The sequence below is a fragment of the Bombina bombina genome, chromosome 6 (genome assembly GCF_027579735.1).
Source record: "Bombina bombina isolate aBomBom1 chromosome 6, aBomBom1.pri, whole genome shotgun sequence".
In the NCBI taxonomy this organism is placed as follows: domain Eukaryota; kingdom Metazoa; phylum Chordata; class Amphibia; order Anura; family Bombinatoridae; genus Bombina; species Bombina bombina.
The window spans coordinates 493,074,058-493,100,661 of NC_069504.1; positions in this window are offsets into that span (position 1 = coordinate 493,074,058).

Sequence of the window (26,604 nt, forward strand, 5' to 3'; positions counted from 1 at the left end):
TGGACAAGATACCTAATTTAAAAAAAAAAAACTTTCCTATTTATTTCTATTACCTAATTTGCTGTCTTGGTATCCTTTGTTTGAAAATTATACCTAGGTAGGTAGACTGAGGAGCAGTAATGCACTACTGCGAGCTGGTGGCTGCATGTATATGCCTCTAGTCGTTGGCTTACCCCATGTGTTAAGCTGACTCCCAGTATTGCATTGCTGCTTCTCAACAAAGGACATTAAGACAATGAAGCAAATTTTATAAAAGTAAATTGATATTTTGTGTTAAAATGTATATGATCTATCTGATTCATGAAAGAGAATATCCCTGTAAGTACTAAGCTTATCTTAGCAGTAAAATGTAACAGAATTACATGCTATGGAACCTCCTCTTTATTTTTGTTGTGTGCGCAGTTGAACCATGTGCGTCCCTCTCTAGTAAGAGTGGGGCAACTGATGGTTTCTCAGTTTCCCTGCTTATAAAGGAATTTGGAGGGAGGATAACCTATTAGAACCTATTATTAGTCAACATTTCTTTCATACAGGTGGCAAGAGTCCATGAGCTAGTGACGTATGGGATATACATTCCTTCCAGGAGGGGGCAAAGTTTCCCAAACCTCAAATGCCTATAAATACACCTCCCACCTCACTCATACCTCAGGTTTACAAAGTTTGCCTCCTTAGGTGGTGGTGAAGCATGATGTGCTTGATTTCTTCTGTGAAAGGCGCTTCGAAGCATATTGAAGCCCAGTTCCTCTCTAAGTACAGTATTTGTCTGAGGGCAGGGGCGTACTTAGGTTTTGTGCTGCCCTAGGCACTAAAAACTCTGCTTCCCCCTCAAGGTTTTAGGTCTTTTTTAACCATTAAATATTTTTTGGTCAGGGTATAATATATATATATATATATATATATATATATATATATATATATATATATATATGTTAAAGTAGTCACTCACTCCTTCTTTAACTGCTCTATATCTCCACTTGGAGTGCACCCAGGGTACCGTGGGCTATTTTGGGCCTCTCAGCTTTACCAGGAGTGCTATTACTATTTCCTCAAATTATATATATATATATGTGTATATATATATATATATAAAAACAGATATCAGACCATTCATGGATGTCTAGAGGATGTGGGTTGTTGTGCAATATAATAAAAAGGTAATAAATTATAATTATACAGTACATGTTCATAGTTCATTGCATTATTTTTTTATTGAATATATACCAATATTATTACACTGACACTGTATATATTATGTACCACAGACCACTAATAAGCTTTTGGAAGAAGTCAGAATAACTTTCCACTCTACATCCATCGTTTTACTGCTAATAACTATAACTGTGTGAACTTAAAATGGGATTATGCATGACCTCAATCTACTCTCCCTCCCAGTCAAGGAGGGTGCCTGTGCCGGCAGTGAGTGAAGTCAGTGACAGTCGCAAGAACAACGTGACCCGGCCGGATGTCTTCAAAGTTAAATGCTGCAGTGCACAAAGTTCAACTACTAGCTAGTACTGCTTATAAGACAGTGACTGAGGTGGCTGGATGGATCATCCGATTGTTAGTTTTTAGCTGCAGTGCTGTACACTCTGCACAGTCAGTGCACAGTGACCACAGGACTGGTATTTAAATCTAAGATGAGTGAGCACCAGCCTCCATCCTGCTTGCACTTACCGTTGCGTTACGGTCACTGTACCCTGGCTGTTGCAGTGGGTAAATGAATCTGACACAGTGAGTCAGTCGGTGTAAATCACTTATGGATAAGATCCATGATCCATCTACTGGGGGAGGTTGCTGCTGCTGCAGCAGCCAGGGTAGAGTGCAAGCAGGATGGAGGCTGGTGCTCACTCATCTTAGATTTAAATCCCGGTCCTGTGGTCACTGTGCAGAGTGTGCAGCTAAAAACGAACATTCGGATGATCCATCCAGCCGCCTCAGTTACTGTCTTATAAGCAGTACTAGCTAGTAGTTGAACTTTGTGCACTGCAGCATTTGAAGCCATCCGGCCGGGTCACGTTGCTCTTACGACTGACTTCACTCACTGCCGGCACCCTCCTTGACTGGGAGAGTAGATTAAGGTCATGGCGCAGTGAGAGTAATCCCATTTTAGACTGACTCACTGTCAGATTTACCCACCTCGGAGACCTCCTCATCACAGACTTCAGAGTTGTCCCGCGCTGCTGTCCGCACTCACGCAGAGGCAGTTAACCATCCGCGCCAGGCTAAATTATTGTCTGTGACTGGCGGGCGGTAGTTTCTGGGGAGGCTTCAAACCAGGGTGCCAGGGCTAAATCTTAAGGCAGCACAAGTGGCATCCATCCTGCATTATTGCCTTTTTGCTAAGAGCTAGAGCGTAACCCCCATTCAGAGCTACAGACTAGAGAGGGTGTAAGAGTGCCGCCCCCCAAAATTTGCCGCCCTAGGCACGGGCCTCGTTGGCCTAGGCCAAAATACGCCCCTGTCTGAGGGATAGGAAGGGAGTATTGCCTGATGATACCATGTTTTCGCCTATGGGAAATTTATTCTAGGGCTCTCTGTAAATTCGGTCGCAGGGATTCATCTGCTTCTTCCCTTTACAGATCGACATTATACTCCTCTACCATTACCTCTGCTGATATGTTTCAGTACTGGTTTGGCTGTCTGCTATATGTGGATGAATGTCTTCTGGTAAGTATACATAATTTTTAAGATACTCTCAGCTATGGAAGGCACTTTATATTATAAAGTTCTTAATGTATATTGCATATATTAGCCATGAGTCAGGTCTGTTAATATTTCCTTCTTAATACAGGGAGAGTCCACAGTTGCATTCATTACTTGTGGGGATACAGAACCTGGCCACCAGGAGGAGGCAAAGACACCCCAGCCAAAGGCTTAAATACCGCCCCCCCCCCCCCCACTTCCCTCATCCCCAGTCATTCTTTGCCTTTCGTCACAGGAGGATGGCAGAGAAGTGTCAGAAGATTCGGGGTAGTCTCTTATGAAGGGTAGTACTCTTCGCTATGGGACTGGAGTTTTAAGTATTCTTGTCAGCCTCTCAGTGAGAGCATTGACGAAAGTTAGTCTGGAGAGTCTTTCTGCGAAACCATCCAGACTCATATTAACAGCTCCTTAAGCAATCAGCGTTGACGAGTTTTGCTGCCTGCTTTCTTCACTCAAGTTCATGTCAGAAGCACTGCTACAATCTGTCAAACTTGAAGGACTGTGTTACTTTTCCACGGCATAGATTCCGGTAAGATCATTTAATTTTTTGCACATATTGCAAACACTGGAAGATAGGGTCACTGTGTGGCTCCTTTTATCTATATGGAATCAAGGGTTAATATCTCCTGAGGGGGGAAATAAACAGTTGGGTTTAATTAGATATGCTTTATTTGATTTTATGCTGCTCTATGTGTAAGATGTTTATGGGCTCATAGGCTGAGATGGAACATACAGGTTTCACTTTTACTTTAAAGGTTGCGAAGCTTAAAAACTTGGCGCGCTTTTTCTCATAGCAGGGACGGTCCTGTATTGCGCACCATGTGATATAAAGGTGCCGTTTGTTTTTTCTGTAGTCCTCTGCATATCATACTTTAACTATGGAGGATTTTGATTCATTAGAGGGTTCTCCCTCTATTTCAAAGAGTAATGCCTGTTTATATTGTGAGGGAGCTCTGGAATATCCGCCTTCTCAATTATGTTTCATATGCCTTGATAAGGGGATTATATCAAATAAGGTTCACATGTTTGATACCACTGAGCCGCCCACCTCTGAGGAATCATTGTCCTATATTGTGAGGGAGCTCTGGAATATCCGCCTTCTCAATTATGTTTCATATGCCTTGATAAGGAGATTATATCAAATAAGGTTCAAATGTTTGATACCACTGAGCCGCCCACCTCTGAGGAATCATCGTCCAGTGAGGTGCACACCCTACATGCATCTTTTTATACACATGCAGCTTCCCATTGCACTGCTAATCCTCCATCTGGAGGGGGCTTTTTTTCACAAGACGTTACTGCGCAAACTGCCAGTTTTTCCTACAAAGCGTTATAGCTCTGTTTTAAGAACAGAGTATGAGCAGCCAGAAGCTTTGGGAGGTTTATCTGATGTACCCTCACAAAACTCTGAAGTGGCGGTGAGGGATTTGATGTCTGAAGGAGAAATTTCTGACTCAGGAAAGGTTTCTCAGCGGGCAGAATCAGATTCATTAGCGTTTAAATTTAAATTGGAACACCTCCGCGTATTGCTTAGGGAGGTATTAGCCACTCTGGATGATTGTGATCCTATGGTGGTCCCAGAGAAATTGTGTAAAATGGACAAGTATCTAGAGGTCCCTGTATACACTGATGCAGTTCCGATCCCTAAAAGGGTTGCGGATATTGTTACTAGGGAGTGGGATAGACCAGGTGTCCCTATTGTTCCCCCCCCCCCCCCTATTTTTAAGAAAATGTTCCCAATAAATGACCGCAGGCGGGACTCGTGGCAGACGGTCCCTAAGGTTGAGGGAGCGGTTTCTACTCTTGCTAAGCGCACAACCATACCAATTGAAGACAGTTGTGCTTTTAAAGATCCGATGGATAAAAAATTAGAAGGTTTACTTAAGAAAATTTTTGTTCAACAAGGTTTCCTTCAACCTATTGCCTGCATTATTCCTGTAACTGCAGCGGCTTTCTGGTTTGAGGCGCTGGAGGAGTCGCTCCAGACGGAGACCTCATACGACGAAATTATGGATAAAATTAAGGCTCTAAAGCTGGCTAATTCTTTTATCACGGATGCCGTCTTGCAATTAGCTAAGTTAGCGGCAAAAAATTCAGGTTTCGCCATTATGGCGCGCAGAGCACTTTGGCTCAAGTCATGGTCGGCCGATGTGTCGTCAAAATCTAAATTGTTAAATATCCCTTTCAAGGGGAAGACCCTTTTCGGGCCAGAATTGAAAGAGATTATTTCAGAAATCACCGGGGGAAAGGGCCATGCTCTTCCTCAGGACAAGCCCTTTAAGGCTAGAAACAAAGCTAGTTTTCATTCCTTTCGTAACTTCAGGAGCGGTCCGGCTTCAGCCTCTACAGCTGCAAAGCAAGAGGGTAACGCTTCACAGCCCAAGGCAACCTGGAAGCCTTACCAGGGCTGGAACAAGGGTAAACAGGCCAAAAAGCCTGCAGCTGCTACTAAGACAGCATGAAGGGGTAGCCCCCGATCCGGGACCGGATCTGGTAGGGGGCAGACTCTCTCTCTCTTCGCTCATGCTTGGGCAAGAGATGTTCACGATCCCTGGGCAGTAGAGATTGTTACCCAGGGATATCTTCTAGAATTCAAGGACTCCCCTCCAAGGGGAAGGTTTCACATTTCTCGTCTGTCTTCAGACCAGACAAAGAAAGAGGCGTTCTTACGCTGTGTAGAAGATCTACTCTCGATGGGAGTGATATGTTCAGTTCCAATTGCAGAACAAGGAACGGGCTTTTACTCAAACCTGTTTGTGGTTCCCAAAAAAGAGGGAACTTTCAGACCAATCCTGGAGCTAAAAATTCTAAACAAATTCCTCAGAGTCCCATCATTCAAGATGGAGACCATTCGAACGATCTTACCAATTATCCAGGAAGGTCAATATATGACTACCGTGGAATTAAAGGATGCGTACCTACATATCCCTATCCACAAAGATCATCACCAGTTTCTCAGTTTCACTTTTCTGGACAAGCATTACCAGTTCGTGGCTCTTCCCTTCGGTTTAGCCACTGCTCCCAGAATTTTCACAAAGGTGCTAGGTTCCCTTCTGGCGGTGCTAAGACCGCGGGGCATAGCAGTAGCGCCTTATCTAGACGACATCCTAATTCAGGCGTCGTCTTTTCCCAGAGCCAAGGCTCACACGGAGATTGTACTGGCCTTTCTAAGGTTTCACGGGTGGAAGGTGAACATCGAAAAGAGTTCTCTGTCCCCGTTCTCAAGGGTTCCCTTCCTGGGAACACTAATAGATTCGGTAGAAATGAAAATATTTCTGACGGAGGTCAGAAAGTTAAAGCTTTTAGCTACTTGCCGAGTACTTCATTCCACTCCTCAGCCATCTATAGCTCAATGCATGGAGGCAATCGAATTAATGGTAGCGGCAATGGACAATAGTCCATTTTGCTCGAATACATCTCAGACCACTGCAACTGTGCATGCTCAAACAGTGGAATGGGGATTACGCAGACTTGTCTCCTCAGATACAATTGGACCAGAGGACCAGAGACTCTCTTCTCTGGTGGTTGTCTCAGGATCATCTGTCTCAGGGAACATGTTTCCGCAGACCAGAATGGATCATTGTAACGACCGATGCCAGTCTGTTAGGCTGGGGTGCAGTCTGGGACTCCCTGAAAGCTCAGGGCCTATGGTCTTGGGAAGAATCTCTTCTCCCGATAAACATTTTGGAACTGAGAGCGATATTCAATGCGCTTCAGGCATGGCCTCAACTAGCTGTGGCCAAATTCATCAGATTTCAGTTGGACAACATCACGACTGTAGCTTACATCAATCATCAGGGGGGAACGTAGAGTTCCTTAGCGATGAAGGAAGTCTCCAAAATAATCAGATGGGCGGAGGATCACTCCTGCCATCTCTCAGAAATTCACATCCCAGGAGTGGACAACTGGGAAGCAGATTTTCTAAGTCGTCAGACTTTTCACCCGGTGGAGTGGGAACTCTACCCGGAGGTTTTTGCTCAGCTGACTCAGCTATGGGGCACTCCAGAATTGGATCTGATGGCGTACCGTCAGAACACCAAACTTCCTCTCTACGGATCCAGGTCCAGGGACCCCAAGGCGGTATTGATAGATGCTCTAGCAGCGCCTTGGTCCTTCAATCTGGCTTATGTCTTTCCACCGTTTCCTCTTCTCCCTCGTCTGGTCGCCAGAATCAAGCAGGAGAAGGCTTCGGTGATTCTGATAGCGCCTGCGTGGCCGGCCACGCGGGACTTGGTATGCAGACCTAGTGGACATGTCATGTGTTCCACCATGGACACTGCCATTGAGGCAGGATCTTCTAATACAGGGTCCATTCAAGCATCCAAATCTAGTTTCTCTGCGTCTGACTGCTTGGAGATTGAACGCTTAATTCTATCAAAGCGTGGTTTCTCTGAGTCAGTTATAGATACTCTGATTCAGGCTAGAAATCTACCATAAGATATGGCGAAAATATCTTTTTTGGTGTGAATCCAAGGGTTACTCATGGAGTAAGATTAGGATTCCCAGAATATTATTTTTTCTCCAAGAAGGATTGGAGAAAGGATTGTCAGCTAGTTCCTTTAAAGGGACAGATATCTGCTCTGTCTATTCTCTTACACAAGCGTCTGGCAGAGGTACCAGACGTTCAAGCGTTTGCTGAGGCTCTAGTCAGAATCAAGCCTGTTTATAAACCTGTGGCTCCGCCATGGAGTCTTAATCTAGTTCTTTCAGTTCTTCAAGGGGTTCCGTTTGAACCTTTACATTCCATAGATATTAAGTTATTATCTTGGAAAGTTTTGTTTTTGGTAGCTATATCTTCTGCTCGGAGAGTTTCAGAATTGTCTGCTTTACAGTGTGATTCACCTTGAAAGGAAGGGGAACAGTTAGGGTGTGTGTACTATCCTTATAAGTAAAAAGGATAGATAAAAAGTTGAAAGTTTCTTATCAATGATATCTAGTGAAAAGCTGCTGTATGTATGTATATATATATATATAGTGGTGGCGGTGTTCCCCCAACACCCCCCACCATTCAAAATTCCAGGGAAGCAATTACAGTCAACTGTGAATTAAAGTTACTTTTATGAAGGTGACTCACCACTCACTGCCTCCTTGGAAAGGGCTTCCTTGGTTTCAGGTGCTGTATCCCATGTGTTGGGGATGTTAATCCTATTCTTCTCACCTCTGGCTGCTTAACATTTAGTTTAGCCAATTGCTTTAGCTGGACAGGTGCTGTTTTTTTCTCCTTTATGGCATCCGTTATTACCAGCTAGCCCTTTTGAAATACAGTCTATTGCAGCATGCTGTTAGCTAACCTCTCGCAGTGTTTATCCATTACCTGTGCTCTCTGTCAGGCCTTTATATGAACTTCAAAAAAATGTATAACAGGAGCACCAGGTAAAGTGATAAAAATTATAAATTTTATTGGAATACAAAGGGTATATTAACCCAGGGTAAGAACACACAAAAAGGAAAAGTTTGAACCAACAAACTGATGAACAAAGGCTGACCGGTTTTGGCTGTTGCCTTACTCCTAGCCTGCTTAAAACTGATTAACAGTTACTGCTTTAAAAACCCTCATCTGTGTTGCCATTGGTTCAGGGGCTCACACCCCATAATCTCCAGCTTCATTCAATTATATACTCGTTAAGTGACACCAGAATTTCTACGGTACACTTTTGTGAAAAAAAGCATATAAATGTACAAACTAAACAATAACCTTTTAATTCTATAAATTTATAATAATGATAAACTCTTATTCTAATGGTATAACCATTTATAATTGGATGTGCATAGCTTGTGTACATGCTGAAAACCACTCAGGCAAGTGCTAGTGTTATAACAAAGGTTGCCGTGTACTCCGGCTGTACAAAGAAACACTTTATATTTTATAGTGACACTTTAGTCAGTTGTATTTTCAATATGTTTACCTTTTTAGCTTTAGCCTTGCTTGGTATCGTCTGCACAGCGCTGAGAGGCTTGCGAATGATTGCCCAGGTCTCTGTTCTGAATTATTCCCATTGGATGAATACCGTGTATTGGGACCAATCATTATGCAAGTCTCACAGCGTGAGCTTCGGACGTATAGAACACCCTGTCCTATTGGTCCCCTGCACCTGCTGTGTCCTCCTATCCGTTACGTGTGTGTGTTGTTAACAACCGTCAGTGGGAGATATCTGCAACCTGCAATTCTGATGTTATATGGAGAGATTCGGTTGATTAAGTAAACATACAGACATTATTGCTTTAGCAAATTGGAAAGCTACTATTTACATACCGCAACTGTGTGATCCTATGCCTCCATATTATTAATCTTGTTTGCTCAGGGTAAATCGCTTACAGTGAAAAGTCCCTTATTATTAACTGTTTATATACTGGAATCATAAATCTGCAGAAGTCCTAATAAGGGATTAGTCACTACTAGTTAAGAGGGGAGTGTTATCTATACAATAAATCTTGCTTGTTCTGGGTAAAAAGAAAACAGTGAAGTATCCCTTATCCTTAACTAATTATGTACTGAAATTATAAATGTATAGAAGTACTAGTAAGGGATTCGTCACTACTAGTTATGGGGAATAATATCCCCTAATCTGTATGCCCGCTTTCCATTAACAGGTTATTCCTAAACTCTATTTATATACTTATATTCATATGTGATGAAGTTAAATATTAAAATATGGGAAGAATATTTATAATATACAGTGGTTTGATAAAGGAGGGGTATTGAATGGGAACAAAAATGTTGGAAAGTCTATAAATGCCTGGCATGGCAATATATAGATAACTCAGTATAGTGTAGATCAAATTAATTACCAAAAGTTAATTAAATCGAATTCTGAGTTGAGGCCTTCTGGAACTCTCGTTTTTAAACGAAATATCCAGAAGGCCTCTCTTTCACCCAATTTTCGAGTCCTGTCTCCCCCTTTGGTCTGAATAGGTACTCTCTCAATAATGGTCCACGAAAAAAATCTTTTATCTTTGTTGTGAATAATTGAAAAGTGATTGATTAGTGGAGTAGTGAGAACACCCGCTTTTATATCTGACAAGTGTTCTTTGATCCTGACCCTGGCTTCCCTCGTTGTAAGTCCTACATATTGGAGGGCACAATGTGTGCATGAGATCAGATACACCACAAAAGTTGACCTGCAATTCAGGCATAGCTTCTTTTGAAAGTTCTCTCCTGTGACTAGGGAACTGAAGGTATCCCCTATAATGACTCTTTCACAGGCCTTGCAGGAAAGATGATTGCACCTAAAGGTTCCATTGAGTCTTAACCAGGAAGACCCGTCCGTCTGTTCTTGCTTTAATCTAGTAGGTGCAACCATGTTGCCTATCGTCTTATTTCTTTTGTAAGTGCATCTGATACCCTCTGACACTGTTTCCTTAAGAGAATCATCAGCTAGCAATAGCTGATAATTGTTCCTAATGATCTGGCATATCTGGGTATACTGCTGAGAGTATTCTGTCGAGAATGTGATTTTCTTCTCGATTTTCCCTTCGGTCCCTTTTCTATTCCGTTTCAGAAGGTCAGTTCTACTGATCCTTGTGACAGAATTCCTCTCTTTGGAAATAATTGACCTAGGATATCCTCTCTCCAGCAGTCTATCTGACAGTTCATCTGCTTGTTGCTCATATGTATTGTAACTAGTACAGTTTCTTTTTAAGCGGATGAACTGTCCTCTTGCTACACCCCTGAACACTCTCTTGGGGTGACAACTTGAGGCATGCAGTAAAGAATTGCCTGTGATTGGTTTTCGATAAGTCTCTGTGATTATCTTATGACCTACTATTCCTTTGAGCGTGATATCTAGGAAATTTACTTTGTGTTGTTGAATCTCAGAGGTAAAACTGATTCCCACAGTGTTGTTGTTTAATCCCTCTGCAAATTTCTCCAGATCGTGTGGGGATCCCTCCCAGATAAAAAGGAGATCATCAATGAAACGCCTGTACCACACTATCCCCTGCCTGAAGGGATTCCTCTCTCCAAAGACGTGGGAGAGCTCCCACCACCCCATGAAGAGGTTGGCATAGGAGGGGGCAAACTTGGCCCCCATCACCGTCCCACGCCTCTGGAGAAAGAATTTCCCCTCAAACAGGAAATAGTTGTGGGTCAGGAGGAATTTGGTCACCCTCAGTATATAGTCTGTAAAATCCTGATCATGTGCATATTTTCTAGAAAGAAAAAATTCTAGGGCCTCGAGGCCTTTCTCGTGGGGTATGGTGGAATACAGGGATCTCACATCCACTGTTAACCACTTGAAGTTACTCTGCCATGTTAGTTCTGAAAGTAAGTTTAATACATGCTTAGTATCTGACAGGTAACTCCAAAGGGTGCTTACCATGGGTTGCAGAATGCCGTCCAGCCATTCTGACAAGTGCTCCAGAAGGGAACCAATTCCGCTTACAATGGGTCTCCATTGGACATTCTCTAAAGATTTATGAATCTTGGGTAGGTGATTAAACACAGGAATGGCTGGATTTTGTATCAGAAGATAATTCTTTGTTTCCTGATCCATATAACCCATCTCTACCCCATCGTCCACAAGGGAGACCAATTGTCGCTGGAATTGGCGTGTAGGGGCTTGTGACAACACTTCATAATCCTGTTCTATACTCAATTGCCTAAGGGCTTCTTTAATAAATTCTTCCCTATTAAGGACCACTATAGCTCCGCCTTTGTCCACAGTTCTAATTACAAGGTTTTTGTTATTCCTTAAATTTTCCAGGGCTGCTTTCTGTTTTCTTGTGACATTTGACATTTTTGTTCTTTCCTTAGGGCAAAACGGTCTCGTCTATTCCAGATATATACTCTGTTTAAATTATAATCTTGTAAGTCTCTTAAATATTTTGTGCGCTTAGTCTCCAGTAGTAGTGCCTTTGCTTCTGCCAACACCTTTTGTAGGGTGGCATAAAATTTTAGAAAGCTGGGTTCCTCACTCCTTTTATCCGTTAATAAAATGATCCGAAATCTGACGCTTAGGAAATTTTTCAAGACCCAAGATCAAAGCAAAATTAATGAGAGTCCAGGTTCTGTTGACAGCTCAGAATTAGAGCATAACTACACCACTGGTTTAAATTTTCAGGAATTGTGCGATGTGAGAGTTCTGGAATCTCTCCAAGGAGAGGAGGAATTGTCAGAAGGAGGGAGTATAAGAACTCCATCATTAAAGAACAATTCTTTGTTCTATCCCATTCAAAGCAGGGGTCCTCTGTTGGAGAAATTCCAGAAACGGGTTGAGAATGATTTGATCAAACTTCAATATGCCACACAGAGGGGTCTGAACTCAAATGTCACAAGAAAACAGAAAGCAGCCCTGGAAAATTTAAGGAATAACAAAAACCTTGTAATTAGAACTGCGGACAAAGGCGGAGCTATAGTGGTCCTTAATAGGGAAGACTTTATTAAAGAGGCCCTTAGGCAATTGAGTATAGAACAGGATTATGAAGTGTTGTCACAAGCCCCTAAACGCCAATTCCAGCGACAATTGGTCTCCCTTGTGGACGATGGGGTAGAGATGGGTTACATGGATCAGGAAACAAAGAATTATCTTCTGATACAAAATCCAGCCATTCCTGTGTTTAATCACCTACCCAATATTCATAAATCTTTAGAGAATATCCAAGGGAGACCCATTGTAAGCGGAATTGGTTCCCTTCTGGAGCACTTGTCAGAATGGCTGGACGGCATTCTGCAACCCATGGTAAGCACCCTTTGGAGTTAACTGTCAGATACTAAGCATGTATTAAACTTACTTTCAGAACTAACATGGCAGATTAACTTCAAGTGGTTAACAGTGGATGTGAGATCCCTGTATTCCACCATACCCCACGAGAAAGGCCTCGAGGCCCTAGAATTTTTTCTTTCTAGAAAATATGCACATGATCAGGATTTTACAGACTATATACTGAGGGTGACCAAATTCCTCCTGACCCACAACTATTTCCTGTTTGAGGGGAAATTCTTTCTCCAGAGGCGTGGGACGGCGATGGGGGCCAAGTTTGCCCCCTCCTATGCCAACCTCTTCATGGGGTGGTGGGAGCTCTCCCACGTCTTTGGAGAGAGGAATCCCTTCAGGCAGGGGATAGTGTGGTACAGGCGTTTCATTGATGATCTCCTTTTTATCTGGGAGGGATCCCCACACGATCTGGAGAAATTTGCAGAGGGATTAAACAACAACACTGTGGGAATCAGTTTTACCTCTGAGATTCAACAACACAAAGTAAATTTCCTAGATATCACGCTCAAAGGAATAGTAGGTCATAAGATAATCACAGAGACTTATCGAAAACCAATCACAGGCAACTCTTTACTGCATGCCTCAAGTTGTCACCCCAAGAGAGTGTTCAGGGGTGTAGCAAGAGGACAGTGCATCCGCTTAAAAAGAAACTGTACTAGTTACAATACATATGAGCAACAAGCGGATGAACCGTCAGATAGACTGCTGGAGAGAGGATATCCTAGGTCAATTATTTCCAAAGAGAGGAATTCTGTCACAAGGATCAGTAGAACTGACCTTCTGAAACAGAATAGAAAAGGGACCGAAGGGAAAATCGAGAAGAAAATCACATTCTCGACAGAATACTCTCAGCAGTATACCCAGATATGCCAGATCATTAGGAACAATTATCAGCTATTGCTAGCTGATGATGCTCTTAAGGAAACAGTGTCAGAGGGTATCAGATGCACTTACAAAAGAAATAAGACGATAGGCAACATGGTTGCACCTACTAGATTAAAGCAAGAACAGACGGACGGGTCTTCCTGGTTAAGACTCAATGGAACCTTTAGATGCAATCATCTTTCCTGCAAGGCCTGTGAAAGAGTCATTATAGGGGATACCTTCAGTTCCCTAGTCACAGGAGAGAACTTTCAAAAGAAGCTATGCCTGAATTGCAGGTCAACTTTTGTGGTGTATCTGATCTCATGCACACATTGTGCCCTCCAATATGTAGGACTTACAACGAGGGAAGCCAGGGTCAGGATCAAAGAACACTTGTCAGATATTAAAGCGGGTGTTCTCACTACTCCACTAATCAATCACTTTTCAATTATTCACAACAAAGATAAAAGATTTTTTTCGTGGACCATTATTGAGAGAGTACCTATTCAGACCAAAGGGGGAGACAGGACTCGAAAATTGGGTGAAAGAGAGGCCTTCTGGATATTTCGTTTAAAAACGAGAGTTCCAGAAGGCCTCAACTCAGAATTCGATTTAATTAACTTTTGGTAATTAATTTGATCTACACTTTACTGAGTTATCTATATATTGCCATGCCAGGCATTTATAGACTTTCCAACATTTTTGTTCCCATTCAATACCCCTCCTTTATCAAACCACTGTATATTATAGATATTCTTCCCATATTTTAATATTTAACTTCATCACATATGAATATAAGTATATAAATAGAGTTTAGGAATAACCTGTTAATGGAAAGCGGGCATACAGATTAGGGGATATTATTCCCCATAACTAGTAGTGACGAATCCCTTACTAGTACTTCTATACATTTATAATTTCAGTACATAATTAGTTAATGATAAGGGATACTTCACTGTTTGCTTTTTACCCAGAACAAGCAAGATTTATTGTATAGATAACACTCCCCTCTTAACTAGTAGTGACTAATCCCTTATTAGGACTTCTGCAGATTTATGATTCCAGTATATAAACAGTTAATAATAAGGGACTATTCGCTGTAAGCGATTTACCCTGAGCAAACAAGATTAATAATATGGAGGCATAGGATCACACAGTTGCGGTATGTAAATAGTAGCTTTCCAATTTGCTAAAGCAATAATGTCTTTATGTTTACTTAATCAACCGAATCTCTCCATATAACAACAGAATTGCAGGTTGCAGATATCTCCCACTGACGGTTGTTAACAACACACACACACGTAACGGATAGGAGGACACAACAGGTGCAGGGGACCAATAGGACAGGGTGTTCTATACGTCCGAAGCTCACGCTGTGAGACTTGCATAATGATTGGTCCCAATACACGGTATTCATCCAATGGGAATAATTCAGAACGGAGACCTGGGCAATCATTCGCAAGCCTCTCAGCGCTGTGCAGACGATACCAAGCAAGGCTAAAGCTAAAAGTTAAAAAGGTAAACATATTGAAAATACAACTGACTAAAGTGTCACTATAAAATATAAAGTGTTTCTTTGTACAGCCGGAGTACACGGCAACCTTTGTTATAACACTAGCACTTGCCTGAGTGGTTTTCAGCATGTACACAAGCTATGCACATCCAATTATAAATGGTTATACCATTAGAATAAGAGTTTATCATTATTATAAATTTATAGAATTAAAAGGTTATTGTTTAGTTTGTACATTTATATGCTTTTTTCACAAAAGTGTACCGTAGAAATTCTGGTGTCACTTAATGAGTATATAATTGAATGAAGCTGGAGATTATGGGGTGTGAGCCCCTGAACCAATGGCAACACAGATGAGGGTTTTTAAAGCAGTAACTGTTAATCAGTTTTAAGCAGGCTAGGAGTAAGGCAACAGCCGAAACCGGTCATCCTTTGTTCATCAGTTTGTTGGTTCAAACTTTTCCTTTTTGTGTGTTCTTACCCTGGGTTGTATTTCAATAAAATTTATAATTTTTATCACTTTACCTGGTGCTCCTGTTATACATTTTTTTGTGATTCACCTTACCTGGTGTTTCACGCAGATAAGGTTGCTTTGCTTACCAAACCTGGTTTTCTTCCTAAAGTTGTTTCTAACAAGAATATTAACCAGGAAATAATAGTTCCTTCTCTGTGTCCTAACCCATCTTCAAAGAAGGAACGCCTGCTACACAATCTTGATGTGGTTCGTGCTTTAAAATTCTATTTACAAGCAACTAAAGACTTCAGACAAATATCATCCTTGTTTGTCATTTATTCTGGTAAGAGGAGAGGTCAGAAAGCGACTGCTACCTCTCTTTCCTTCTGGCTGAAAAGCATCATCAGGTTGGCTTACGAGACTACTGGCCAGCAGCCTCCTGAACGAATTACTGCTCATTCTACCAGAGCTGTGGCTTCCACTTGGGCTGTCAAGAAATAGGCTTCTGTTGAACAGATTTGTAAGGCAGCGACTTGGTCTTCACTGCATACTTTTGCCAAATTTTACAAATTCGATACTTTTGCTTCTTCGGAGGCTATTTTTGGGAGAAAGGTTTTGCAAGCAGTGGTGCCTTCCGTTTAAGGTACCTGTCTTGTTCCCTCCCTTCATCCGTGTCCTAAAGCTTTGGTATTGGTATCCCACAAGTAAAGGATGAAGCCGTGGACTGGATACACCTTGCAAGAGAAAACAGAATTTATGCTTACCTGATAAATTACTTTCTCTTGCGGTGTATCCAGTCCATGGCCCGCCCTGGCAATTAAGTCAGGTAAATAATTTTTTTGTTTAAACTACAGTCACCACTGCACCCTATGGTTTCTCCTTTTTCTCCTAACCTTCGGTCGAATGACTGGGGGGCGGAGCTAGAGGGGGAGCTATATGGACAGCTCTGCTGTGTGCTCTCTTTGCCACTTCCTGTAGGGAATGAGAATATCCCACAAGTAAAGGATGAAGCCGTGGACTGGATACACAGCAAGAGAAAGTAATTTATCAGTTAAGCATAAATTCTGTTTTTTCAGGGTAATAATTTGTTTGGTTCTCAATTGGATTCTATTATCTCCACTATCACTGGGGGTAAGGGAGTTTTTCTGCCCCAAGACAAGAAATCTAAGGGTAAATTTAAAGCTCCCAATCGTTTTTGTTCCTTTCATCAGAATAGAGAACAGAAAACCTCTCCTTCCCTTAAGGCCTCTGGCTCTAATTGGAGACTATCTTTGAATTGGAATAAATCCAAGCCTTATAAGAAACCAAATCCAGCCCCTAAGACTGCATGAAGGTGCGGCCGACTAAAGTTATTTCAAGACATTTGGGTAGATTCTGTCCAAAATCAGTGGATTCAGTATATTGTTCCTCAAGTGTATCAAATAGGTTTCAGAATAAGACCTCCCATGAGAAGATTCTTTCTTACTCATATTAAAACAAACCCTGTGAAGGCTCAGGCTGTTCTGAAGTGTGTTTCAGACCTAGAGCTTTCATGGGTGATTGTACCAGTTCCTCAGCAGGAACAGGGATTGGGTTTCTATTCAAATCTATTCATTGTCCCAAAGAAAGAAGATTCTTTCAGACCAATCCTGGATCTCAAAACTTCAAATTGTTTTGTAAGAGTCAAAACTTTCAAGATGGTGACTAAGGAGTATTCTGCCTTTTTTTTCAGCAAGGTCATTTCATGTCCACAATAGACTTACAGGATGCTTATCTTCATATTCCGATTCATCCAGACCACTATCGTTTTCTGAGATTCTCTTTTCTAGACAAGCATTACCAATTTGTCGCTCTTCCATTTGGCCTAGCAACAGCACCACAATTTTTCTCGAAGGTTCTCTGTGCCCTTCTATCTGTAATCAGAGAGCAGGGTATTGCGGTGTTTCCTTATGTGGACAATATCTTGGTACTAGCTCAATCTTTTCATTTAGCAGAATCTCACACAAAACTACTGTTGTTTCTTCAAAGACATGGTTAGAGGTTCAATTTACCAAAGAGTTTCTTGATTCCTCAGACAAAGGTCACCTCCTTAGGTTTCCAGATCGATTCAGTGTCCATGACTCTTTCTCTAACGGACAAGAGACGAATGAAATTGGTCTTAGCTTGTCTAAACCTTCAGTATCTATCATTCCCTTCAGTGGCTATGTGCATAGAAGTTTTAGGTCTCATGATTGCAGCATTGGACGCAATCCCCTTTGCTCGTTTTCATATGAGACCTCTGCAGCTTTGCATGTTGGACCAGTGGTACAGGGATTATACTCAGTTAATATATTATATCACAGTTAATGTACGTAAATTCCAACACTCAACTCTCTCTGACTTGGTGGTTAAACTATTACCTTATTGTTCAAGGGACCTCCTTTGTTTCGTCCTGGACTGTGATCAAAACAGATGCAGGTTGGGGAGCTGTCTGGTGGTCTCTGACAGCACAAGGGGTTTGGAATCCTCAAGAGTTGAGGTTACCAATCAATATTTTAGAACTCTGTGCTATTTTCAGAGCTCTTCAGGCTTGGCCTCTATTAAAGAGAGAACTTTACATTAGTTTTCAAACAGACAATATCACAACAGTGGCATATGTCAATCATCAAGGGGGGACTCACAGTCCTTTAGCAATGAAAGAAGTTTCTCTGATACTTTCTTGGGCGGAATCCAACTCTTGTTAAATCTCTGCGATTCATATCCCAGATGTAGACAATTGGGAAGCGGATTATCTCAGCCGTCATTCTCTACATCCGGGGGAGTTTTTTCAACTTGTACAGATGTGGGATCTTCCAGAAATTGATCTGATGGCCTCTCCTCTGAATAAGAGGTCCAGGGATACTCAGGCGGAAATTATGGATGCTCTAGCAGTTCCCTGGTTTTGCCAACCTGCTCACATTTTTCTGCCTCTGGTTCTTCTTCCAAAGGTGATCTCCAAGATGTTTCTGATACCACATGGCCTCACAGGTTTTGGTATGCGGACCTTGTCCGAATGTCCAGTTGCCAGCCTTGGTCACTTCCTATAAGACCAGACCTTCCGTCTCAAGCCCAGTTTTCCATCAGGATCTCAAATCTCTAAATTTGAAGGCATGGAAATTCAACGCTTAGTTCTTAGTCATAGAGGTTTCTCTGACTCAGTAATTAACACTATGATACAGGCTCGTAAGTGTTTCAAGCAAGATTTATCATAGGGTTTGGAAAACCTATATTTCATAGTGTTCCACTCATGATTTTTCTTGGCATTCTTTTAGAATTCCTAAGATTCTACAGTTTCTTCAGGATGGTTTGGATAAAGGTTTGTGTGCAAATACTTTGAAAGGACAAATCTCTACTCTTTGTCTAATTTCATAGAAAGATTGCTAATCTTCCTGTTCAGTTTTTTTTCAGGTTTGATTTGTATCAAACCTGTTATTAAATCAATTTCTCCTCCTTGGAGTCTCAATTTGGTTTTAAAGATTTTGCAGGCTCCTCCTTTTGAGTCTATGCATTCTTTGGACATTAAACTACTTTCTTGGAAAGTGTTATTTCTTTTCGCTATCTCTTTTGCTAGAAGAGTGTCTGAATTGTCTGCTCTCTCTCTTGTGAGTCTCCATATCTGATTTTTCATCAAAGATAAAGCTGTTTTGCGGACTTCATTTCAATTTTTACCTAAAGTTGTGAATTCTAACTATCAATAGGAAAATTATTGTGCCTTCCTTGTGTCCTAATCCTAAGAATACTCTTGAAAGGTCTTTACATTCTTTGGATGTGGTAAGAGCTTTGAAATATTAGGTTGAGGCTACTAAACATTTCAGAAAGACTTCTAGTCTATTTGTTATTTCTTTTTAAAGATACGATGAGTCCACGGATTTCATCCTTCCTTGTGGGATATCGCCTCCTGGTCAGCAGCAGGAGGCAAAGAGCACCACAGCAGAGCTGTATATATATAGCTCCTCCCTTCCCCCCCACCCCAGTCATTCTCTTTGCCTGTGTTAGTGATAGGAAGAGGTAAAGTGAGGTGTTAGTTTAGATTCTTCAATAAAGAGTTTATTATTTTTAAAATGGTACCAGTGAGTGCTATTTTATTCAGGGTGTCAGCCTCTGGAGCAGAGCTACAGGTGGCTGTAAAGCAATGGGAACTGGGGGGGATTCCAATTCTCTCTGCGCCTCCCATACTGAGTGCTGGCCTGCAGATGATGGTCTTAGCAGATATTAACTAAGACCCTGTATGTCTCCACAGAACTACAGGAGGAGAAAAGGACCTCTTGATCGTGTGGGGACTGTCATGTAGAGGTATGTGCAGCTTTTTACTTTTCTGGGACATACCATTAACTCAGAAGTGGCTGTATATATCCCTTATCTGTTAGTGGGGAAATATTCTTTATTGTTAGGGTTACCCCCATTACTGTGTACCAATTGACTTTCAGGGAAACTGAGAAAGAGGTGGTGGGACTAAGTCTCGACGTAGGACTAGAGTGTCAAGAGCTCCTACTGAGACATTTTTATTGATGTAATGGTGCTTTGGGCAGACGCTGGGGATTCCTTATAACGGAACTCTGATTCTTCAGACTCCGATTAGGGGCTGTGTACTTTTTTTTTTTTTGGCTGCTTATTATTTTGTCGCGTCTGTTTGTTTGACCGGGAAATTTAGGTTTTCCTTTGACGCCCACGGAGGGCGGGGTTTACTTTGCGGTACTTCAGGGGAAGCTGCACAGTTGTCTTGCTAAACCGGACAAGTCTGCACGGCTGTTCCAACTTCCGGCTGAGTTTTGCAACAGACGGCACAATGTTTCTTACAGACCGCATGTGTCTCAATTTCGGCAGGCGGTCTTATGGATCAGCAAGCAGTGTTCAGTGTGCCGTGGGGGCAGGTAGGCACCTCAGCAGAGCTGTGAGGCGGATAGGTGCACTTTTTTTCTCTATACGGTCAGTGGGTTTTTTGAATAAAATTGTTCCGGTTTATATTTTAAAGGCACAGTGTACTCTCTGTTTCAGAGGGTTTTCACAGACAACATACATATTCGGATTGTTGTATTATTTTGTGTCTGACTTATAAATTATCAAATTATATATTTAAAGGACCACGACCAAGGTTTGTTTTTGCTTTATTTTTATCATGGAAGATCTTTTGAACAGTACATGTTCCATGTGTTTGAATGCCAATGTGGAACCTCCTGTTACCTGTTGTCCCTCATGCATTGAGAGGGCATTACAGTTTAGAGAACAAATTTTTCTTGATAAAAAATTGTCAAATGCAGATGTTTCTCAGGGTTCTACTGATGAGATTCAGAGTATACCGCAACTTTCTCCCCAAGCGTCACAGCCTTTAACGCCCGCTCAAGTGGAGCCAAGTACCTCTGCAGCCTCTGCTGCGATTACTTTGAAGGACATAGCGTCTGTTATGTCTTCCACACTTTCTGAGGTATTGTCTGCTTTTCCTGTATTTCAAGGCAAACGCAGAAGGAAGTTCACATAGTTAATACAGCTTCTTATGCCTTGATGGCTATCTCAGATATACCCTCACAGAGCTCTGAATTGGAGGGTATGGAGGTCCTATCTGAAGGTGAACTTTTTGACTGAGGAAGTGTCTTGCCACTGACCGATTCAGAAGTGGTTTCCTTCAGGTTTAAACTTGAACACCTCCACCTTTTATTAAGGGAGGTTTTAGTTACCCTGGACGACTGTGGTTCAATTGTGGTTCCTCCAGAAAAATTAAGTAAGTTGGACAGATATCTAGAAGTCCCTTCTTATTCTGATGTTTTTCCAGTTCCTAAAAGAACTTCAGAAATTATTGCTAAAGAATGGGAGAGACCAGGTATTCCCTTTTCTCCTCCCGTTTTTAAGAAAATGTATCCTATAGCTGACGCTATTAGGGACTCTTGGCAGACGGTCCCTAAGGTGGAAGGAGCTATTTCCACTTTGGCTAAATGAACTACTATTCCTATCGAGGATAGTTGTGCTTTCAAGGACCCTATGGATAAGAAATTAGAGGGTCTCCTTAAGAAAAATCTATGTTCATCAGTGGTTGCTATTTCAACCGGCAGCCTGCATTGTTACGGTTGCTTATTGGTTTGATGCTCTGGAAGAATCTCTTAAAACTGAGACTTCCTTGGAAGAGAGATAATATAGGATTAAAGCTCTTAAATTAGCTAATTCATTTATTACTGTCGCTTCTCTGCAGATTACCAAATTGGCGGCTAAGAGTTTGGGGTTCTCCATCTTAGCACGCAGAGCCTTATGGTTGAAATCTTGGTCTGCGGATTTGTCATCCAAGTCTAAGCTTTTGGCTATTCCTTACAAGGGGAAGACCTTGTTCGGACTAGACTTCAAGGAAATTATTTCTGACATCACAGGAGGCAAGGGTCATCTCCTCCCTCAGGATAAAAAATCCAAACAGAGAGGGCGACAGAGTAATTTTCGTTACTTTCGAAATTTCAAGGGAATTTCCCCTTCCTCTAAACAGGAAGGGAGCTATTTGCAAACCAAGTCTACCTGGAGACCAAAGCAGTCATGGAACAAGGGTAAACAATCCAAGAAGCCTGCTGCTGCTCCCAAGTCAGCATGAAGGGTTGGCCCCCGATCCGGGACCGGATCTAGTGGGGGGCAGACTGTCTTTCTTCATCCAGACTTGGATGAGAGATGTTCAGGATCCCTGGGCAATAGATATAGTGTCTCAGGGATACAAGCTGGAATTCAAAAATTCTTCCCCCAGAGGAAGGTTTCTCCTTTCATGATTATCTGTAGACCAGATAAAGAGAGGCATTCTTACGCTGTGTAAGAGACCTCTCCTCCATGGGAGTAATCTGTCCTGTTCCAAGTCAGGGACAGGGGTTTTACTCAAACCTGTTTGTAGTTCCCAAAAAAGAGGGAACTTTCAGGCCTATCTTAGATCTCAAGAGTCTAAACAAGTTTCTCAGGGTTCCATCTTTCAAGATGGAAACCATTCGTACCATTCTTCCATTGATCCAGGAAGGTCAATTTATGTCAACAGTGGATGTTCCTATCCACAGAGATCATCACAAGTTCCTGAGGTTTGCTTTTCTGGACAAACATTATTAGTTTGTGGCTCTCCCTTTCGGTTTGGCAACGGTGCCCAGAATTTTCACAAAGGTTCTGGGGTCTTTATTGGCGGTTCTAAGACCGCGGGACATAGCGGTGGCTCCTTATCTGGACGATATACTGATCCAGGCGTCGTCATTTCAACTGGCAAGGTCCCATACCGACATTGTGCTTTCCTTCCTAAGGACCCACAGGTGGAAGGTAAATCTGGAAAAGAGTTTGTTAGTTCCTCAGACAAGGGTGCCCTTTCTGGGTACTGTAATCGACTCTATTTAAATGAAGATTTTTCTTACGTAGGTCAGAAAGTTAAAAATTCTGAATACATGTCGAACCATTCAGTCCAATCCTCGCCCGTCAGTGGCTCAGTGCATGGCGGTAATCGGATTGATGGTGGCGGCAATGGACATTGTACCGTTTGCACGGTTTCATCTCAGGCCTCTGCAATTGAGCATGCTCAGGCAGTGGAATGGAGAGTATACAGATCTGTCTTCTCTAATATATCTAGATCAGGAGACAAGGGATTCTCTTCTATGGGGGTTGTCACTGGATCATCTGTCCCAGGGGACATGCTTCTGCAGACCCTAATGGGTGATAGTGACAATGGATGCCAGTCTGTTAGGTTGGGGAGCAGTTTGGAACTCCCTAAGGGCTCAGGGTGTATGGACTCCGGCGGAGTCTCTACTTCCCATCAATATTCTGGAGTTGAGAGCAATATTCAATGCTCTTCGGGCTTGGCCTCAGTTGGCTTCGGCCCAATTCATCAGATTTCAGTCGGACAACATAACGACGGTAGCTTACATCAATCATCAGGGAGGAACAAGGAGTTCCTTAGCGATGACAGAAGTAGCCAAGATAATACAGTGGGCGGAGTCTCACTCTTGCCATCTGTCTGCGATCTACATCCTAGGGGTGGAAAATTGGGAGGCAGACTTTCTGAGCAGGCAGACATTTCATCCGGGGGAATGGGAACTCCAACCGGAGATATTTTCCAACCTGATTCTCAGATGGGGCAGGCCGGAGTTGGATCTCATGGCATCTCGTCAGAATGCCAAGCTTCCAAGATACGGGTCCAGGGATCCCCAGGCAGAGATGATATATGTAAACACAAGGAGGGGTTTAGTTAAGCACACCAAAAAAAAAAACCATTTTTTATATATACTAGCACACATATTGTGGGAGTGCTGCCAAAATGACCAAAACAATTACAAAACAACAAAGAGGGTTGGCGCACATCCAAACACTTAAGTCCACATGTTTATAACATTTTATATACTGCAAAATCACTAATGCTGATAGATGCCCTGGCAGTGTCTTGGTCTTTCAGCCTAGCTTATGTATTTCCTCTGTTTGCTCTTCTTCCCAGGGTGATTGCTCGAGTCAAACAGGAGAGGGCGTCGGTAATCCTCATCGCCCCTGCGTGGCCTCGCAGGATTTGGTATGTGGATCTGGTGGACATGTCATCTCAGCCACGGTGGAAGCTACTATTGAGGAAAGACCTCATTCAAGGTCCCTTCCTTCACCCGAATCTAGTTTCTCTGCAACTGACTGCCTGGAGATTGAACGCTTAATTTTATCTAAGCGAGGTTTTTCTGATTTGTTTATAGATACTTTAATTTAGGCACGTAAGCCTGTTACTAGGAAGATTTACCATAAGATATGGCGTAAATATCTTTATCGGTGTGATTCCAGGGGCTACTCATGGAGTAGGGTTCGGATTCCCAGGATTTTGTCCTTTCTCCAAGAAGGATTGGAGAAGGGTATGTCAGCAAGTTCCTTAAGGGGACAGATTTCTGCTTTATCTATTTTGTTACACAAGCGTCTGGCAAGTGTTACTGATGTACAATCTTTTTGTCAGGCTCTGACTAGAATCAGGCCTGTATTTAGACCAATTGCTCCTCGGAGTTTAAATTTAGTTCTGAGAGTTCTTCAAGGGGTTCTGTTTGAACCTATGCATTCCATAGATATCAAGTTATTATCTTGGAAGGTTTTATTTCTGGATGCTATTTCCTCTGCTTGAAGAGTATCTGAGCTTTCGGCATTGCAATTTGATTCTCCTTATCTTATTTTCCATTCGGATAAGGTGGTGTTACGTACTAAACCTGCTTTTCTTCCTAAGGTTGTTTCAGACAGGAATATTAATCAGGAGATTGTTGTTCCTTCCTTGTGTCCTAATCCTCCTCCTAAGAAGGAACGTCTGTTACATAATTTGGACGTAGTCTATGCTTTAAAGTTTTACTTACAAGCGACTAAGGATTTTCGACAATCGTCTTCTTTGTTTGTTGTTTTTTCAGGGAAACGTAGGCGTCAGAAAGCTACGGCTACCTCTCTTTTTGGCTGAAGAGTATCATCCGTTTTGCATATGAGACTGCTGGACAGCAGCCTCCTGAATGAATTACAGCTCATTCCACTAGGGCTGTGGCTTCCTCATGGGCATTCAGAAATGATGCTTCTGTTGAACAGATTTGCAAAGCTGCAAATTGGTTGTCTCTTCACACTTTTTACAAATTTGATACTTTTGCCTTGGCTGAGGCTGCTTTTGGGAGAAAGGTTCTTCAAGCAGTGGTGCCTTCCGTTTAGGTTCCCTGTCTTGTCCCTCCCTTTTCATCCGTATACTATAGCTTTGGTATTGTATCCCACAAGTAAGGATGAAATCTGTGGACTCATCGTATCTTTAAAAAGAAAAGAAAATTTATGCTTACCTGATAAATTTGTTTCTTTTTAGATACTATGAGTCCATGGCCCGCCCTGTTTTTATAAGACAGGTCTTTGTTTTTTGTTAAACTTTAGTCACCTCTGCACCTTGGCTTTTCCTTTCTCTTTCTAACTTCGGTCGAATGACTGGAGTGGGAGGGAAGGGAGTAGCTATATATACAGCTCTGCGCCTCCTCCTGCTGACCAGGAGGCGATATCCCACAAGTAAGGATGAAATCCGTGGACTCATTGTATCTAAGAAGAAACACATTTATCAGGTAAGCATAAATTTTCTTTTACAAAGATATGACGAGTCCACGGATTTCATCCTTACTTGTGGGATATTAACCTCCTGCTAACAGGAAGTGGCAAAGAGCACCACAGCAGAGCTATATATATAGCCCCTCCACCCTCAGTCATTCTCTTTGCCTGTGTTATACTAGGAAGACATGGTAAAGTGAGGTGTTAGTTTTAGTTTCTTCAATCAAGAAGTTTTTTTTATTTTAAATGGTACCGGTGCATACTATTTTCCTCAGGGGGATATGGAAGAAGATTTCTGCCCTGAGGTTTGATGATCTTAGCATTTGTAACTAAGATCCATGCTGGTTCCCACAAGACTACTGAAGGTAACCATGAGACATCTTCAGTGTGGAGACCGGTTTCATGCTACAAGCATCATTAAGGTATGTGCAGCCTTTTTTTTTTTAGGAGACTTGGTGTATCAGAACTGACTGGCATTTATTTCCCTGTATGGGAATGGGGTAAGCAGTAAAACCTATTTTAATAAGAGGAGTGTTACTGGAGTCCCTATTTTATATTTATCATAAGTTGATATTTGGGCATTATGTGACATGGGAGACAATATAAAAAAATGATGTTTTATGTTTTTTATTTTTGGCACTTAAAACTTATTGATTTTATGCTTGAGGGTTATATTGTGTGTGTATTTTTACTTTAGTGCAAAACTGCATTTCCATGCAGTGTTGTTTGGGCCTACTCTGACTTTTGACCTTAAGGGGCGGAGCCTATTTTGGCGCAATTTCTTCAGGCTTAGCAGCAGCAAACAGTAGCTCGGTGGCTCCTGGACTGTGTAGCTGGTCTGAAGGGTTGGAAACTTAATTCGAAGTACTCTGAGGGCAGGTAGGCGCCACAGCAGAGCTGTGGCGAGGTGCAGAGTGTATTTTTATCTATCTTTTGACTAGATGTTGCTATAGGTACTTCTAAAGCCTTATTTCTGTCCTTGCTTCTGGATGCAGTAATTTTTGGATTAACCAACGATATTAAGTTAAATTTGGGAATAATTTAACGTTTTTTGTGCATTTTGGAAAAAAATTTCACTTTTTCTTTTCTTAAAGGCACAGTACACGTTTTTTCTAATGTTTATTTTATGCTATAAATAAGTGTTTAAACGACTTTTGTAGTATTACTAGTCTGTTCAACAGGTCTGACATTGAGGTTTCTCATTGTTCTATGTGTTTAGAAGCTATTGTGCAACCCCCTCTAACATTGTGTAACTTTTGTACTGAAAGGGCTTTACAATGTAAAAAGCAAAAAGTACTTCTAGTGCGTCTAATTCCTTTACTCTGCAGGAGATGGCTGCAGTTATGTCA